Raw genomic sequence first — 18,372 nt, 5'->3', positions numbered from 1 at the left:
CGCGGGGAGGCCGAGATCCGGGTCGGCGTCCTGACAGGCGAGGCGTCCCTTGCCCGGAAAGCTGCTGAAGACGCGAGGGCAGAGGCGGCTTCCTCCAGAAGAGCCCTGGACGAAGCGAAGGCAGAGGTCGCCCAGGCGCTGGCTCGACTCTCCAAAGCTGAAGAGGAGAATCAGCGAGTTCTAGCAGTCCATGCTTCGTGCGCGGATGATTTAGCTCGGGCTAAGCTTGAGGCGGCGGAGCACATTCAGCAGGCCGTCGAGAAGACTCGGGAGGCCGAGAGGGCTAGGGACCAAGCCGTCCAAGCATTCCTCGAGTCGGCGGAGTTCGAGGATGAAAGGGACCGCTTGTTCCAAAGCGGATATCTGGAATGCGTCAAGGACATAAAGAAATCCTTCCCTGACCTTGACCTTTCAGAAATCGAGGGTGGAGCAGCCTCGGGATCCGAGAACCCGGACGCCACTGCTGAAGATACTGCTGGGGATGAGGCCGGTGCATGAGGACAGTTACCGGGGCCCTTGGACATGTATTTTTTTTTTGCTTTGATGTATTCACTTGCTTTGTACTTACATATGTTTTGAGGAATGAAAGAGAAATGCCTACTTTTACTTATTTGACTTGGCTTTATCCTTTCTTTGATCGTTGAATATAGAACTAGGGATAGTAGACTTTGAGGTGTTCAGCGTTCCAAGGGTGAGGCAATGGCTGTCCGTTTAGATCTTCCAGCTGATACGTTCTCGGTCTAATAGTGCCCGAGACGATGTAGGGTCCTTCCCAATTGGGTCCCAGTGTACCCGACCCAAATTCCTTGGTGTTAGAAAACACTTTCCGAAGAACCATATCTCCCATTCGAAATCTTCTAATCCTAACTCGGGTATTGTAGAACCGAGCCACTTGTCGCTGCCGCGCCTCCGTGCGCAGCCGTGCCACTTCCCTTTGTTCGTCCAAAAGGTCGAGTCCGAGTGCTAGGAGTTCTTCGTTTGCTTCTGCATTGAATGTGGTGATTCGAGCCGAAGGTAATCCGATTTCAACGGGAGTGACGGCTTCCGAGCCATAAGCTAGTGAAAACGGAGTCTCCCCCGTGGCTGTTCGAGCGGTGGTTCGGTAGGCCCAAAGAATTTTCGGGAGCTCTTCGGCCCATTCTCCTTTGGGCCGGCCAAGCTTGGTCCGAAGATGTTGCTTGATAATCTTATTAACCGCTTCAACTTGTCCGTTGGTTTGAGGATGATGAGGCGAAGAGTAAACGTTTCTGATTCCGAGGTTGTCGCACATCCCGCGAAAGCTTCTGTTATCAAATTGCCTTCCATTGTCTGTAACGATGGTACGGGGTACCCCGAATCGGCAGATAATGTTTTTCCATATAAATTCGGTGATCTTCTGCTCGGTTATTTTAGCTAATGGTTCTGCCTCGGCCCACTTCGTGAAATAGTCAACCGCTACCACAGCAAACTTGGTCTGACCTTTTCCCATAGGGAGCGGTCCTATGATGTCGACGCCCCACTGGAAAGGCCAAGGACCAGTCATCGGCGTTAATGCTTCGGGTGCTTGCCTCGGAATTGCCGCGAACCGTTGGCATCTGTCGCATTTTTGAACAAGCTCGCGGGCGTCGTGTTGGATAGTGGGCCAGTAGTATCCCTGTCGTAGGACCTTGTAGGCGAGAGATCGCCCTCCAGAGTGGTTTCCGCAGATTCCTTCATGAATTTCCCGTAACACATAGTTTGCCTCGGTGGGTTTGAGGCACCGCAGCAACGGGGCGTAGTAACCTTTCTTGTAGAGGGTTCCGTTGAATATGGTATAACGGGAGGCTCGAATCTTAATTCGTCGAGCCTCGGCACGATCCTCGGGCAACTTTCCTTCGTCAAGATATTGGCGGATTGGATCAATCCAGGAAGGTTCCGAGTCGATTGTATTGACGGCCTCGCTAATTGGTTCATCTATGCTGGGCTTGTCAACGTATTCGACAGGGACGGACCTGGGTATCTCATCTTCATCGGCCGAGGCGAGCTTTTCTAACAAATCAGCTTTGCTGTTTTTCGTACGAGGGATCCGAGTGACGCGACAGAGTTGAAATCCGTTGATGAGTTCCTTTGCTTTCTGCATGTATGCCCTTAACTGGTCTTTTCGTGTCTGGTATACACCGGTAACCTGGTTAACAACCAACTGAGAGTCGCTGAAAACACTTAGGTGAGTGACCTCCATGGTAGCGGCGAGTCGGAGGCCGAGTAACAACGCTTCATATTCCGCCGTATTGTTCGTCGCTTGGAATCCAAGTCGTAAGGCATACTGTATGTAAGTATGATCGGGGGTTTCCAGCACAACCCCAGCCCCACTGGCCTTCGAGTTGGAAGAACCGTCAACATACAGATTCCACGGAATAGGGCAAGGGGGAGCGGTTGAGGTCGGAGCTGCACCGTCCTTCGGTGTATCATTTGCTGAAAGTTCGGCTGAAGACGTTCCCTCGGCGATAAAATCAGCTACGGCTTGCCCTTTGATTGCTGCCTTTGGTCGGTATTGAATATCAAACTCACTCAGCTCGATAGCCCATTTGGTGAGTCGGCCGGAAGCTTCTGGTTTCTGCAGTACCTGGCGAAGCGGAAGGTTGGTCATTACAATGATGGTGTGGGCATGGAAGTACGGCCTAAGTCGCCGAGAGGAAGTTATTAAAGCCAAGGCCACTTTTTCCAAGCTTGGGTATCTCGTTTCTGCTGGCACTTTGCTGACGTAGTAAACCGGTAGTTGCTTTCCTTCTGATTCTCGTATCAAAGCCGAGCTAACCGCTGCGGATACAGCTAGATAGAGGAGCAACGACTCCCCCGGTTCAGGTTTTGATAAGAGAGGTGCAGAACCGAGATATAATTTTAATTGCTGGAATGCTGCTTCACACTCTTCCGTCCAACCCATCGCTTGTCTTCCTTTCAATTGTTTGAAAAAAGGGAGACACTTATCCGTTGCTCTGGACAGGAACCGATTGAGTGTTGCGACTCGTCCGGCCAATCTTTGGACGTCCTTAATGGTTCTGGGAGATTCCATATCAATCAGAGCCTTTATCTTCTCAGGGTTTGCCTCTATTCCTCGCTGACTGACCGAGGAATTTACCGGAGCCTACTCCAAAAGCACATTTACTTGGATTCAGCTTCATCCGGAACTTCCGTAGGATTAGAAACATTTCTTCCAAATTATTCACATGATCTGCCGCGTGTATGCTTTTGACGAGCATGTCGTCGATGTATACTTCCATAGTCCGGCCTATAAGCCGAGCAAAGATTTTGTTAACTAACCTTTGATAAGTTGCGCCGGCATTCTTCAGACCAAATGGCATCACTCGGTAACAATAAAGGCCTTTGTCGGTGACAAAGGTAGTTTTTGATTTATCTGTTTGGTGCATTACAATTTGATTATACCCTGAATATGCATCCATGAAGCTAAGGAGCTCATGTCCTGCGGTACTATCTACTAGCTGGTCTATCTTCGGAAGCGGAATATCCTTGGGGCAGGCTTTATTTAAGTCGGTATAGTCAATATAGACTCGCCACTTCCCGTTGGATTTCTTTACAAGCACGACATTCGCGACCCACTCTGGATAGTGTATTTCTTCTATGAAATTAGCACGGAGGAGTTTGTTGACTTCTTCTTCGATGATAGCGTATCGTTCGGGGCCGAGCGGTCGCCGCGTCGGATCGGTCGATACGACGGATCGATGTTGAGTCGGTGAGTCACCACAGAGGGGTCGATCCCGGGCATGTCCTCGTGACCCCAGGCAAAGACGTCGGTGTACCTGCGGAGCAGGGCTATCAGCTTTTCTTTCAAAGGGGACTGCAGAGACGAGCCAATTCGTACCGTCTTGGATCCATCTGTCTCGACCAAGGGGACCGAGACAAGATCCTCGACCGGCTGTCCTCGTTCATAATTCTCGCCCCGAGGGTCCAGCGATTCGATTGTTAATATGTTGGTCGGACTTTTGTCGGCGGCTCCTTTTACGGCTATCATGTAGCATCGCCTCGCATCCTGCTGGTCTCCTTTGACAATCCCGACTCCCGATTCGGTCGGGAATTTCATGGAAAGATGGTAAGTGGACACCACGGCCTGGAGGAGACTCAACAAAGGTCGGCCGAGTATTGCGTTGTATACCGATGGTTGATCGACGACCAGGAAGTCTACCATCACCGTCGTCTGACATGGGGTACTGCCAGCAGTGAGTGGTAACGAGACAATCCCTTCAGGCAGCACCTGTCCTCCGAAAAAACCGATCAACGGGGTCCGAACTGGGCGCAGTGTGGATCGTTCGATCCCCATTTTGTCGAACGCCTGGGTAAATAACACGTCTGCAGATGACCCCGTATCGACTAGTATACGAAACACCTTTCGGTTAGCGATAGTCAGGGTGACAATCAATGCGTCATCGTGGGGGTGATAGATGCCTCGGGCATCTTCTTCTGTGAACGAGATGCGATATCTTTCTCTTTTCTTCTCCTTTGATGGCCGATCTATAATCATGAGCTCGGACTGAGGCTGACTAAGTTTTCGTGCATGATTCCTTCGCGCGTTGTTTGAGTCGCCCCCACATTGTGGACCGCCGATAATCGTCCGGATTTCTTCCATAGGATGACTCTCGGTCGGGCGCGCCTCAGATGCCCCAGCTTTGACCATATGTTCTCTGAGTCGGCCGTCTTTTATGAGTCTTTCGATCTCTTCTTTTAAGTGACGGCAATCACTTGTGTTATGCCCGTGATCGCGATGATAATGGCAGTACTTATCCTTATCCCGCCGATTAGGATTACTCTTGAGCTTACTGGGCCAGCTAACAAAGCCTTCGTTTTTTATTTCCATCAGTACCTCTTCCCGAGTCTTATTCAGGGGAGTATATGTGGAAAATTTTCGATCCGGCCGTTTTCTTAACCTTCGCTCGTCACGCGCTTGATCCTCTTTGCGTTTCCTTCCCCCGGCCGGCTTCCTTTTTGGCCGACTCTTTGGCCGAGGTTTTAGTTTCACGCAGGATTCGCGCTTCCTCGGCGTTGGCATATTTATCGGACCGTGCCATAAATTCTGCCAGAGTATCGGGCGGAGTTTTGTCTAGAGATGCCAGGAATGGCTTATCCCTAACTCCTTGCATGAGTGCATTGAAGGCCGTTTCTTCCGAATGTTTTCGAACTTGAAGGGATTCGAAATTAAAACGCTTGATGTAATCTTTCAATAGCTCTCACTGCTTCTGAACTACGTTATTCAGATGTGCAGGGGGCTTCAATTTCTTCTTTCCGCCGATGAAGTTGGTGAGGAAGGCGTCGCTCAGCTCAACGAATGAACTGATGGACTTTGGTTTCAGCTGTTTGAACCACAGTCGAGCTACATCAGTCAATGTAAGAGAAAAGGCCTGACACATTACTGCATCCGAGGCATCATGGAGTTCCATATAGGTTCTGAAGCACTCAATATGCTCGGTCGGGTCGGTCTTGCCGGTGAAAGGAGTGATTTGAGGTAATCGAAACCTCTCGGGCAATCGGGCCTTTAGTACCGAGTCCACAAAGGGGGACGCTTTCGCTTCGGACCCGGTTGAATATACATTCCGGCCGTGCTTTATGTCCGCCATCTCTTTTGCCATCTCTTCCCGCACTTCTTTTTTGAAATTTTGAATATCGGCTTTCCAAGGTTCGCGGCTTTCTGCCGTGCCTTCCATGGAAGGGCGATTGCGCCTTCTTCGCTCTATTTCGTGCCGAAGATCAGTCGGGGGAGGGAGGCGTTGGCTGAATGCGCTGGAGATGGTTCTGACCCGCCTTGGGGTTGGCTCGGCCGGAAAGACTGCGGCGCAGAAGGTTGAGGATCAACCGCCGCCGTCGGTACGCGCGCTGTCTCCCCTTGAAGATGCGGGAGTGGCTGCATTTGCTGCTGATACATTCGTTCCAGCATCTGCTTCATCGTATTCATATCAGAGCGGATTTCCTGAACCTCCTTGTCCAACCGCCCATCGTCGCGACCCCGCTGATTGTTGCTTGTTCCGGTCGCCCCTCGTCGGCGGTTGTTAGGTGGGTTCTGGGCTGGGGGAGGGCCGGGTGGCCCTGTAATCGCGTTCTCATTCAAATCTTCTTCTGGGACCGTCCTTCTAGTCATCACCATTGGACTCAGTATAGAGATACGAGATGGCTTTTTGCACGTTCCCACAGACGGCGCCAAACTGTTGATGCAATTGTCTGGTTCGTCCTCCTGGACCCTTGTATGCCTGCACAGAAAGAAAACAAAGGAGACCCTGGCTCGAGCAGGGGACCCTCCGATGCCAAAGTCAGGCCTGGACTCGGGGTCTCAAAGTATTGGAAGGTTTTTAGGAGGAATTTGTTTCGTACCTCTCAAGGTGACAAGGGTCCTCCTTTTATAGCTGCTGGGGTCCTCCTGATATTGAGCGCGGGATCTTCTCGGGTATCACGGAGATAGGATCGTGCCCATCTTGAGCCATTATCCGATCCCGTGAGCTTCGGGGTCGGAGATCTTATCCCAAGATATCCGGGATGAGATCTGACCTAGCGACGGTCGGTCTTGCAAGGCGGTCCGCCCGACACATGCCCGGAACGCTGATAAGTCGTTCGAACCGACTCAACCATTGTCTCGGTTTAGCGAACCATGCCTCGGATTTGACGCATCCTTCGGCGACCCGAGGTATCAAGTCCGAGTCCCGAGGCATTAAGTCCGAGTCCCCGGACTTGTATTTTTGCCCCCAACAGATTGCATGGCACATGTCGGTGTGTAAACGGCCTTTCTTATATTGTGGGCATAAAAAAGTCCTCACTTTATTACTAGAATATTCAATATATAATTAATACAAATAATTGTATTATGAAAACTAAGTGGACCCGCTCAACTCCGCTGACCTAATTTTAAAGGGTCTAACGGATGATGAACTTAGCCAGTATTAGAGAAATTGGGTTGGTTATACCGAAAAATATAAAATGAAATAAAATGAATTTCAATTATTTCAATTCACTAGGCCGAATCACGTAAAATGATATGTTGTCCTTAAAGTGTGATTGTGGCTCATTTCAAACCTATCGCACTTAGGCTTCTACTAGATCACTCACACCGTTTATGCACACATGCGAAGTGCAAAGTGTGCCAACTAGCACCATTACAGCCACATTGCTCACGCCCTTGCCTGAGTGTGTGTTTCAATGCGTAACATTGGAACATGCAACCTGATCGTTTCAATTTTCAAAGCTCTAAGTAAGAATACTACACACACATCCACATATAAACCCTAAAACTCTTTCTATCATTTCTAATGTGAGACAAAAGCATACACTGCATTTTTTCTATTTGAAGTTCTCAAAAATCATTTTGGCAGTAAAATCTTGAATTTTAAAAAATTCAAAATTTAAAATTATTTTTTCAAAAACCACAAATTTCAATAGCTATGGCTTATTTTTAGTCGGTTTTTAACAAGGTTCAGGAAGTTGTGACCTGAATGAACCCAGCTTGATCTTCTAAAATTAAACCATGTCCATCCACTACTTGTGGGTCTAAGTAGGACATGAATATTAAATATATTCAAGAGTCGCACACATCTTGCGTGATGATATTATATTTCAACGAAAAATTATAATGAGCGCATATTAAATGTGAAATGTATACAATTAATTTAATACATGTATATATATAAGTATTTTTTTGACAATTATAATAATAATACATGAGGCCCACTAAGCATGGGTTTCAATGCCAAAGATACGAGTGAAGAGCTAAATAATAAAATATGAGATGAATACGGGCATTTAGAAATGTTTGCCGACATATTCTTTTGCAATGTGGGCTTCTGTGTGAGTGTGAAATTACCTAATATTTTAATTTCATCCTTGATCCTGACTGTTTCATTGGCGTCCAACAAAATAGATGGTTGAAATAGAAATTAACGATGGATCTAATTTCGACAAGGAACGCATAGATCAGAGAACACAATCATCCAGTTGATCTGATTTTCGACCAATGGCCCATTTGAAGGAGGGACTGCAATTTGGACGGTTTGATTTTGAGATTAACCAAAGTCCCTGTATAGTAGCTGTGTGGATGCGTATGGATTGTCACACTCTTCTTATTTTGACTGCTTTTTTTAGGCCTTGAAAAGAGGTATGGAAAGCACCACGCTTCACCACGCGATTCAGTGGTCAACTCCACGCTCGGGTTGACTCGCTCTGGTGTAGGGGAGCGGTGGAGCAGGATGAGCCGTAATATGGTAGAGCCAGCTCTCGATAGAACACATGGCAAGGTAACGCAGAAATCAGGTCCGTACATGTGTGGGTCCCTGGCATTATGGGTTACATGTCAAAAGCCACCTACATTAGAAAATGCCTATCCATCTGCTTTGTGGCCATTAAATTGACGGTCAAAATAAAAACTGTCATGTCACGGTTCTTTCAACTCTAAGTGTGTTATCTGCCGCGATGCAACTGTTGAGAAAATAATAAAGAAAATTGTCTCCTGGAAATTGGTAAGCCAAATAATGAAGATTCCAGTGAGAATGTTGTCCTTAAAACGTATTTGTCCTGTACTCAAATAAATTGAGTATGTGGAAAGGTTCCAGGTAAATAGCTTTTAAGATACAACGAGCCTAGTGTGGATACAGGTTCAGCAAATACGAAGATCCACCAAATAGAATTCTTATACACAAATTTCTAGCAAAAACAAGTAAAGGAAAAAATCTCAAAATGAGAAGGAGAGAAAGGAGTGTTAGATCACATCACTAGTTTGATCTTTGGTTCGGATAAACCATTTTAGACCACAACGCTGGTCTGTTCTTCAAGCAATGGTTCAGATGAACCTTGTTGACTTGCTTGCTAGAGTACAACACTGTTTATATTTCTTACTTGATTCGTATGTTTGGAGTGTGTTTGTGATGGATTGTAAACCCATCCATGCACTGTTTATATAAGCTAGTTTTGGTCCAGGGCCATTAAGTCATATGACTGTTTCTAGTTGTTGTGCTAGCCACAGATAACAATTTCTTACTCTAACAACTACATTTTCAGCCTTTATATAAGTCACAGGATCTCATTCAAACCTCTAAACTCCCAACCATCTGCCTTAACTTTCTATCGCACCACGACTCACACTCGTCTCGCGCCGGTTCATGTAAGGTCGCGAAAGAGCGACCATCTGCGATACGATACGGACGTGCAAAATGTGCCACTGGCATCTCTACAGTCACTGCCTCACATGCCCACGCCCTCACATCGAGCCTGTGACCGAGCTCAAGCGTGCACGGGTGTTCCAACACGCAAGCCCAATGCACCTCGGTCCAAGTGAGTAAACATGAAGGTACTTCACCTTTCTCATATAAAGCAAAAATTCTTCTTCCTCTTTTCCAATGTGGGACTATTCTCAAAACACCTAAAAAGTGAGTTTTTGCAAAAAAAACATATATAATATATAATAATTTTTTATTTAAAATATATTTGAAATTAATATTTTACAACAAAGATAACTCGGATTGCACCTTGGCCGTGCCAAGAGGGACTTGGTATGGGAGGGGTCTGTGGGGGCACATCTGATTCATGGGTTTTATATATTCCGGCCATTCATTTTTTTAAAGATCATTTTAAGATATAGGCCCAAAAATGAGGCAAATCCATGGCTCAAGTAGACCACACAGTATGGATTAAATGTCTATCATTTATAATATTTTTGAGAGTTGTAAAAGTTTTGATCAAGTAAATATTTGTGTTTTCCCTTCATCCAAGTCTAACTAACCTTATGATCAGGTTGGATGGAAAATAAACATAACGGTCATTTATTAGGTGGAACTGACCTCATAAATAAGTTGGATGGAAAATAAACATAATGGTCATTTATTAAGTGGAACCGACCTTATAAATAAGTTGGATGGAAAATAAACATCACGATCCTAGGCTCAACTGACCTTATGAACAGGTTGGATGAAAAATAAACATCCCGGTTAGCCCATATGGAGGTTTTAACAGTGCCATTGTTTTCACCTTTGCTTCTTGTGGTGTGGTTCACTTGAGCCTCGGTCTGTCTCATTTTTTATTTTATGCACTAAAATGATAAGAGCGTGGATAAAACCCATATATTAAGGTGGCCCACAGAACCCTGCTTGAACAGGAGCGGGGCGCAATTTGCATCCGCCTAACAAACAAAGCAGACTATGTGAGACCCTGGATCCACTGAGGTGGGTGGGACCCTGGCTGTTGGGCTCATAGTGGTGTATGTGCCTTAAATTCACACCCTCCAACCATTTTGAAAGCTTATTTTAGGGTTTGATATAAAAAGTGAAGCTGACTCGAAATGTTAATTTTCTATCCAACATGTTGATAAGGTCGGACACACCTAAATGAAAAGACCACGTAAATATCATATCCAAAGCTTTTTGTGGCCCACTGGAAGTTTTTAATGTTCAATCATCACTGTTTCTTGTACCACGATCCATCTGAGATTTTGAACTGCTTCATTTGTTTAGTTCATGCCCTTAAATGAGCTTTTAATAAGGATGGGCAACGTGTATATAGTCACATAAATCACAGTGGGCCCCACAATCAGGGGTCTCACTCACACCCGTAGATCCAGGGTCCCACCTAATCCGCTCCCCTCAACAACGGTAATAGAAAGTGGACCCTGTCCATGGTGGGCCTAACAGTTTGATAGCTGTCCACGGCCATATAAATTTTTTCTAAATCCACTGCCACATGAGTCAGGGGCACATGTGTCTGATCATCTGAATCACGCATGCCTCGTTCAGCCACTTGCTGGAAATTGCTTTATTTGGAAAATTTCTCCCCGAAACGGATCGGTTGCTGAATTTTGTCATTTTGTGCAATTAAAATGTGAGCATGGCCCACTTACATTCCAAAAATAAAATAAAATGAATGGCTTGGATACCGTCAACCACGAGCATAACTAACGTTAATCATTGTGCCACCTGTACGGTGGATGGCTCCAAGAGTAATAATCCCGGACGCGATTGCCTGCAGCGCCTGGCTGCACCAAGATTCCTTCAGCAATAAGCATTGTGGGGTCTACACTCTCCATGTTTCGCCAGATCATTTTAAGTGCAGATCCAAAACGTGAGACAGATCCAAATCTCCGGTGGACTACATCACAGGAAATAATCGGTAAAATTATAACCACCGTTGAAATGTTCCTAGTGTCTGCCATGATGTTTATTTGTGATCCAATCCGTTCAAAAGGTGACTCTGATCTGGATGAAAGAGAAAGGACAAAGAAATCAGCTTGATTTTCAACTTGTGTGGCTCCTAAGAAATTTCTATTTTTGGGCATTCAATGCCCACTTTTTCCTGTGATGGTCCACTTAAGCTTTGGATCGGACCCATATTTGGGTTCATGCTCTAAAATGAGCTGGCAAAGCTGATAAACGGATGGATATAACACATACATCATGGTGGGCCCAGGGCCGCTGGCAATCCGCGTCCGGTAGTCCTGCAGACTAATCGTACATGTAATTGCCAATGGGCTGAACTTCACGTGTGCACCGAAGGTTTGGAAGGACGCGGATTGCGTCCTACCCCCGCCTGGACGGTAATCCGTCCGGGCAGGGATCTGTGGGGCCCATCGTGATATAGGTGTTTTATCCACGCCGTTAAAATATTTTCTTAGAGAATTTTAAGATATGGAGTAAAAAATGAGACAGGTAAAAGGATTAAGTGGACCACAAAGTGGGGATTGAACTTTCACCATTAAAAACTTCTTAGGAGCTGGAGAAGTTTCGGATCAAGCTTATATTTTTGTTTTCACTTCATCCATGTCTGTAGACATTATGAATATGTTGGATGGTAAAAATAAATCACGTTGGCCCTTAGAAAGGTTTCAACGGTGGCTGTCATTATCAGTGCAGCTTCCTTTGGTGTGATCCAATGGATCTGTATAAATCCATAATTTTTTATATGATTCCTTAAAATGATCTGATAAAAGCGATGAACGGAGTGGATACAACACTTTCATCACGATAGACCCCACAGAGCCCTACCCGGACGGATTACAGTCGTTGCGGGGTCGGACGCAATCCACGTTGGAAGCGGATTTCCTGTGACCCGGGCACAGGGATATTCCTGGCCTGTGTGAGGCCCACATTGATATCCGTGTCAAATCCCCTCAGTACATCTGCTTTGAAAGACCAAAATGAGAGAGGATTCTAAAAATCAGTTACATAAACAACTCACGCGGGCCATACCACTTAAAACAGTATGGGATTTAATGCCTGGGATGATAGAAGTTTGTCAGGATGATATTTGTGCTTACAGTTTATCTGAGTGGTAAAACCCTATGAACGGTTTGGATGACATATAAACATTATGATCGGCTCCAAGAAGGTTTCAACGGTGGTTGTTTCCGTTCCCACTGTTTCGTTTTCTGTGGACCACCTGAGTTTTAGATCTACCTTAGGCTACTGTCCTATTGTCTTATTTAAAAACACATGAACGGAGTGGATTTGTCACGGACATATCTGTTGGCACATACAGCCCTGGCATAAGAATATATTGATATATGCCCGGGTCACGCCTGTGCTATAATGAATAATCTCCACCGTTGAAATCTTTCTACGGCCCACAGTAATGTGTACTTGTCATCCAATCTTGCCCTATGAAGTTTTCACCTGTAAGTGTTCAATTTCTACTGTCGTCCAATTGAGCTTTTGATATGCTTTAATCTTGAGGTCATGCCCTAAAATGACTTAGAAAAAATGTATGGGCGGCATGGATAAAACACATATATCATCGTGGGCCCCACAGATTCCTTACACCACACCGTGTCTTTGTTGTGCAGACTGACCTGACCAACGGATCAAAGTGATTCTTGGGCTATGGCATCCGTGCCTTTCTGACATGGATAGATTGATCAAGGACCTATCATGGACAATATTACTATGTATTTCAGCCCATTTCTTATATTAATGTAAATGGACCACTAAATAGGTGGTCCATATTTCTTTGCCACGTATATGTCTAGAAATGTCTCTACCCCACTTAATTGCATCCTGAGGGTTTCCTGCGTGAATGAGACACATAAATTTATAGGAAAACTGTAGCCAATGTGTCTTTTTCAACAACCAGGTAATATGGTTATCTGTAACCATCACATTAATTGCACCTATTTAATTAGACATTCTCAAATTTCTAGCCTAAATTATGAAATTTGGTGATATTTGCTGCAGCCAAACGCAACTCAGGTATTGAAAGGGATGGGTGCGTGGACAGGCTAGAAAATTGACATTGACCAAGTTAGAAATGTAATTTATGAAAGATGGGTAAATTTCAATAGAGCAAATAATAAATATAAGGCCGAGTTATTCATTCACTATGAATAAGCAACGTCTCTGTTTGGTACTTAATTTGTTACGTGTGGGGCCATGATTGGTTTATCCAATCTGCTAATCTAGCGGCCCCACCATGCTGGGAAAATCTCTTCAATTAGTCTAATCCAACCTTTTCTATTGTTGTCATGTAAATACACTGATGGTCCACAATTAATGTAGAAAAGAAAAAATAGATCTAATGGTTGGGATCTTCCAATTTAGGAGAAGTTTTGGCATGGTTCATCAGCAGTGGGACCCATCAGATCAATGGATTGGATAAACCAATCATGGGTTCCACATTTTACAGATGGGGAACTTGGCCTCATTATAGAAAAGAAATAAATAACTAATTGCATAAATCTGCTGCGTCACTGAATAGATATCTATGAAGCAACTTGCAAGATTTGAAGTCACTTGTGAGTGGTGGTTTTATTTTCCTATTAACCATTGATGGCATGTGATGTAAAGTGGGTTATGAATACTTTCATGGCAAAGATGGACTAGAGAAGGCTTGACCGGAGGTGGAAGTGATCGGGATCGTCAAAACCCTAAAACAAGCGTACCCTACAAATCGAAATGAGTTATTCGATATATAATTAATATATGATTTTGGGATAGGAGAAACTACTTTAGCCAACCAACCCACTACGCTAGGTTGCCCACATTGGATTTGCAAGATTCCATCAGATCAATGGATGAAAATATATTTTAGTTTCGTTTTTACTATTTATGATAAGTTTTAGTTCAACCATAACTCTTGATCTAAGTTTTAAGAGTCGTGCCCAACATGAAAATGACTTAGAAAAATTAGGAAAACAACATGGTTAGGACAATTGGACATTTACTATTTTTGGCTGAAAACCATAAAGTTTAGTAGAAATCAAGATTATCTATAAATAGTAATTTTACTATTTATAGTAAGTCACGTTTTTTTAAGGACTTTGAGTTAGAGTTTGATTCGGATTCTTATTCCTATATTTGATATCATTGTTTAAAAGATTGTAAATTCGTTTTTATCATCAATCAATTTATTTTCAAATTTATTATAATTTATTTATATTTTTCTATTTTCCTTCGTGGATTCAAGGAATATATGTGAGGAGTCCACGAAAGCCTCCGTGAATTACGAGTAATTATCCTCCAAGGAAGATGGTGATCGACCTCATCACCTCATGTGCACCAAATTCTACCTAATGCATTTTATTTTTGTTCAAAACCCATTTCAGATCCTTTAACATTTAGTAGTTTTTATTACAGATTAATCAATTTATTTTCAAATTTATTTATATTTTCCCTCGTGGATTCAAGGAATATATGTGAGGAGTCTAGGGAAGCCTTCGTGGATTAGGAGTAATTATCCTCTAAGGAAGATGGTGATCGACCTCATCACCTCATGTGCACCAAATTCTACCTAATGCATTTTATTTTTGTTCAAAACCCATTTCAGTTCCTTCAACATTTGGTAGTTTTTATTACAGATTCTTACCCTAGCAACTATTATTGTATATAGTAGAGATATACTCTCACATTTGTAATCATGTGATGAGCCTGACAAAGAAGAGTGTTTTTTTTTCTTTTTTCTTTTTTTGGCGCACATCTCATATGTGGAACCTAAAACTTTAGTGTTGAAAAGTAGAGCATATGTCACTCAGCCATGCATGAAGACTTATAGAAGAATATAGGCTGAGCCAATTGGTCAAATATGTGTTTGGTTTGAGTAAACATCATATGAAGTTGTAAGAAGTATTCAACTTCAGTTAATTTAATATAGTCAAAGACCAAATGTTGTATGTTGTTGTCCAAATATTTCAGCTCATTTTTCATTCCATTTCATGCCATTGAGACAGACATTCATGCCACGCATTTGGTAGGTCCCTTCTACGTTATGGGATGTGCAAAACTTAAGCCATATTCAAAACTCAAGTAGGCCACACCATTTGAAATCATAAGAAATGCCTAAAACATCTAAAAGCACTTGGTGAAGGCCCCCCGAGTTTTGAAATGGCATGTGATCCCTCATCCAAGCAGGACACACATAATAAATAAGTTTGATGTCAAAACCACATCTCACTAGGGCTTACGTATAATCAAAAAGATTTTAATGTGTGAGTGACACAGGGGAGGAGGTTAGGTCGAGCGTCCCAAATCCATGGAACTTCTTTGGACTCCTCACAGAGACTCTTCAAATGCATGAGGAAAAAAACAAGAAAATAGAAAATAAATTTTATAAAATTTGAAATTGATTAATGAATAAAATAAATAAGTTCATAACCCTTTAAATAAGTATACCAAGCAATGAGAGAGAAATCAAAAGCAAACTATAACTAAAGCTCCTAGAATTCGCAACTTATTATAAGTAGAAAACTTACTATCTATAGACGGTCGTAATGTCTACGATTTCGCAAGGTTTTCGGCCAAAAATAGTAAGTGTCCTATTTGGCTTTACCAAGTTGTTCTCCTAATTATTCTACGCACTTCTCGCATTGGGCACAATTCCTAAAGCCCAATAGACAGAGTTATAATCAAACTAAAACTTATTATTTATAGTAAAAACGGAGTTAAAATAGTAAAACGGCCATCAATCTGTTAGTATTTTGCAAATCCGGCTTGCGCAACCCAGTGTAGCACGTTGGGTGGCTAAAGTAGCTCATTCTACCCTGAAATCATATATTTTACACCCACTAATTCACTCTAGATTCCAAGATATGCCTGATTTAAAGTCTGATGGTTTGGATCACTCTTGTCGTCGATTAAGCCTTTTTTGGTCCATCCTGGCCATGAAGCTGTCCACGAGCAGCTCTACATCAGTGAGCATCCACTCTCAACTACCGTCTGAAATACGGCTCACATGAGTCATGGATTGACATGATTTCAGGAGCTTAGGACGTTGCAACTAATTAATGAGATGGATATCTATCACATGTCACTATTGCCCCCATGGAGCTCGACCTCATGGGAAGCTTCCATCTGTCGACCTCCGTAGTACCTTTTCTTGGATTCGATATTTCCAATGTTATATGGTACGATTTCGAATGCACAATAAGAAAGAGAAAGTGATTTGCAAGACGTGAGAGAGAGGGAAAGAGTCCTAAGAAACAAGTAAGATTATACTTTTGACGAAGAGTTTCTCATTCACACACCTTTACCTTTTAAATTAAAGTACCCTTTATTTTGTTTTAAAAATAAGTTAGGCCCATGTTTAGGAATGGTTGGGTCAGGTCTAATCAAAATATTGTTTTTGTTTTGGTTTTTTTTTTTCCTGCTTGGCGGAGGCCTAACCATTACCAACCTTATCTAAATCTTTCATGTTGCATACTTTAAAGAGTTTAAAATTTTAAATTATGGACAGAAATTTGGCTGTGCTACTCTTTATTCAATACTAGATTACATAGGTTCGGTGGGTTTTAAAGAAATATGGGCCCACATGATGGCTACCTTGCCGGTCCCAGTTCTTATGTTAGATGGCACACTTTCTTATGCATGAAAAATCATAGCACACATATGGGCTTATGGAAACATTTAACTTGGATTATTAGACTTCTTTTTTTCTAACCTTTTATTTTTCACTTATAAGTTTCAAAAGTGGAACAACATTTGTTTTGGTTCAATTATAAGTTTTGGACCAATTTTTTGTTCAATGTATGTTCACGATGTATCCTACGTGATGAATGGCTCCGATCAAATCACTAGAAAAGCTAGCACACCCCAGCTTTTTCTAACCTTTCATTTTTCACTTACAAGTTTACAAGTGGACCAATTTTATTTTTAGTTTACTTTCAAGTTTCACTAGTGGATTAGTTTTTGGCTCAGTACATGTTTATGGTACATCGTACTTACGGTGTTACTCATATAACACATTAGTGGGTGTTACCTTTACTTTGTGAGGCCCACCTTGATCAATGCCTTGTATATCCACGTTGCCCATCTGTTTTTTCAGCTCATTTCAGAATGTTATGCCAGAGCTTAAGCTGATTTAAGTCTCCATTGGACCACACCACAGGAAAACGTGGTTTTTGGCTCATTTCAGGGTGTTTTTAAAGCTCATTTCAGGGTGTCGTCCGTACAGATGGGGCTTATTCTGGTGAGGTAAAAAGAAGTGGGCTTAAAAAGGTAAATGGGTCATAAATGTGTCGTACAGTGGTAAATTTCTCAACCTGCGCAGTAACTGAGCCCAACACTGTCAACGGCTGGGCCTGGGTAGGTCTCGACCTGGATTTTGAATTATTTCGGGCTGGGCCCATTTAAAATTTGAAAAATTTTCAGGCTCGAGTCCGGCACATTGACACCCCTACCCAACATGATGATAGTATGATAATTAAAAAAATTAGGCCTATCCAATCATCAGGTGGCCCACACCATAGAACACCACAAGTCCCTAAATCCTACCGGATGTGGGATGGGCGTAGTACAGACCCGAGTCAGTCAGCCCACCTTCACTTCGAGTCGGTCAATTGCGTACCTGACCAAATGCAATCAGCCCAAAAGTGCTACTGTGTCACACGTGTGTGTGATCCTGACCGTTCACGAGGAAGGTCTGTGGTGAAGGTGTGTAGGGTATAAGATAGATTCATCTCCTCAATCATTAGGCGTACTTAATGTGTATGAAAAAAAATGGTCGTAAGAAAGGACAACCGGCGGTCTACACTCAACATAGTTGCATGGCCCACCCAAGAAAACGGCCCGTTTTTATTATGGCATTTCATCGTTACTGTTGCAGATTTATAAAATTAAAAATTAAATTAAAGTAAAAAAAAAAACCCAACTATAGCCCATGGGCTTCCAAGTTAAGTCCAAGCCTTCAAATATGATTGGGATTGGACAATCAAAATATCATGGTATTTTCAGGCATATAATCACTATGCAATAATAGTGTTAATTCCACCTAATGCAGTTCAATATCATTTAATACACTCTTCCAAATAGACTATTTGGTTGGAAGTAAATGGAGGTAAAAGGGAGAATTGGAAGTAAATGGAGTTAAATGATGTTTTAGGTTTGCTTGGATGAGAATAAATTCATAAAAATGAAATTGAAGTGAGAGTTAATTGATGTGTAGATGAAGTCCTATCCATGA

The sequence above is a fragment of the Magnolia sinica genome, chromosome 10 (assembly GCF_029962835.1).
Source record: "Magnolia sinica isolate HGM2019 chromosome 10, MsV1, whole genome shotgun sequence".
NCBI lineage: Eukaryota > Viridiplantae > Streptophyta > Magnoliopsida > Magnoliales > Magnoliaceae > Magnolia > Magnolia sinica.
This window is presented reverse-complemented; position numbering follows the sequence as displayed.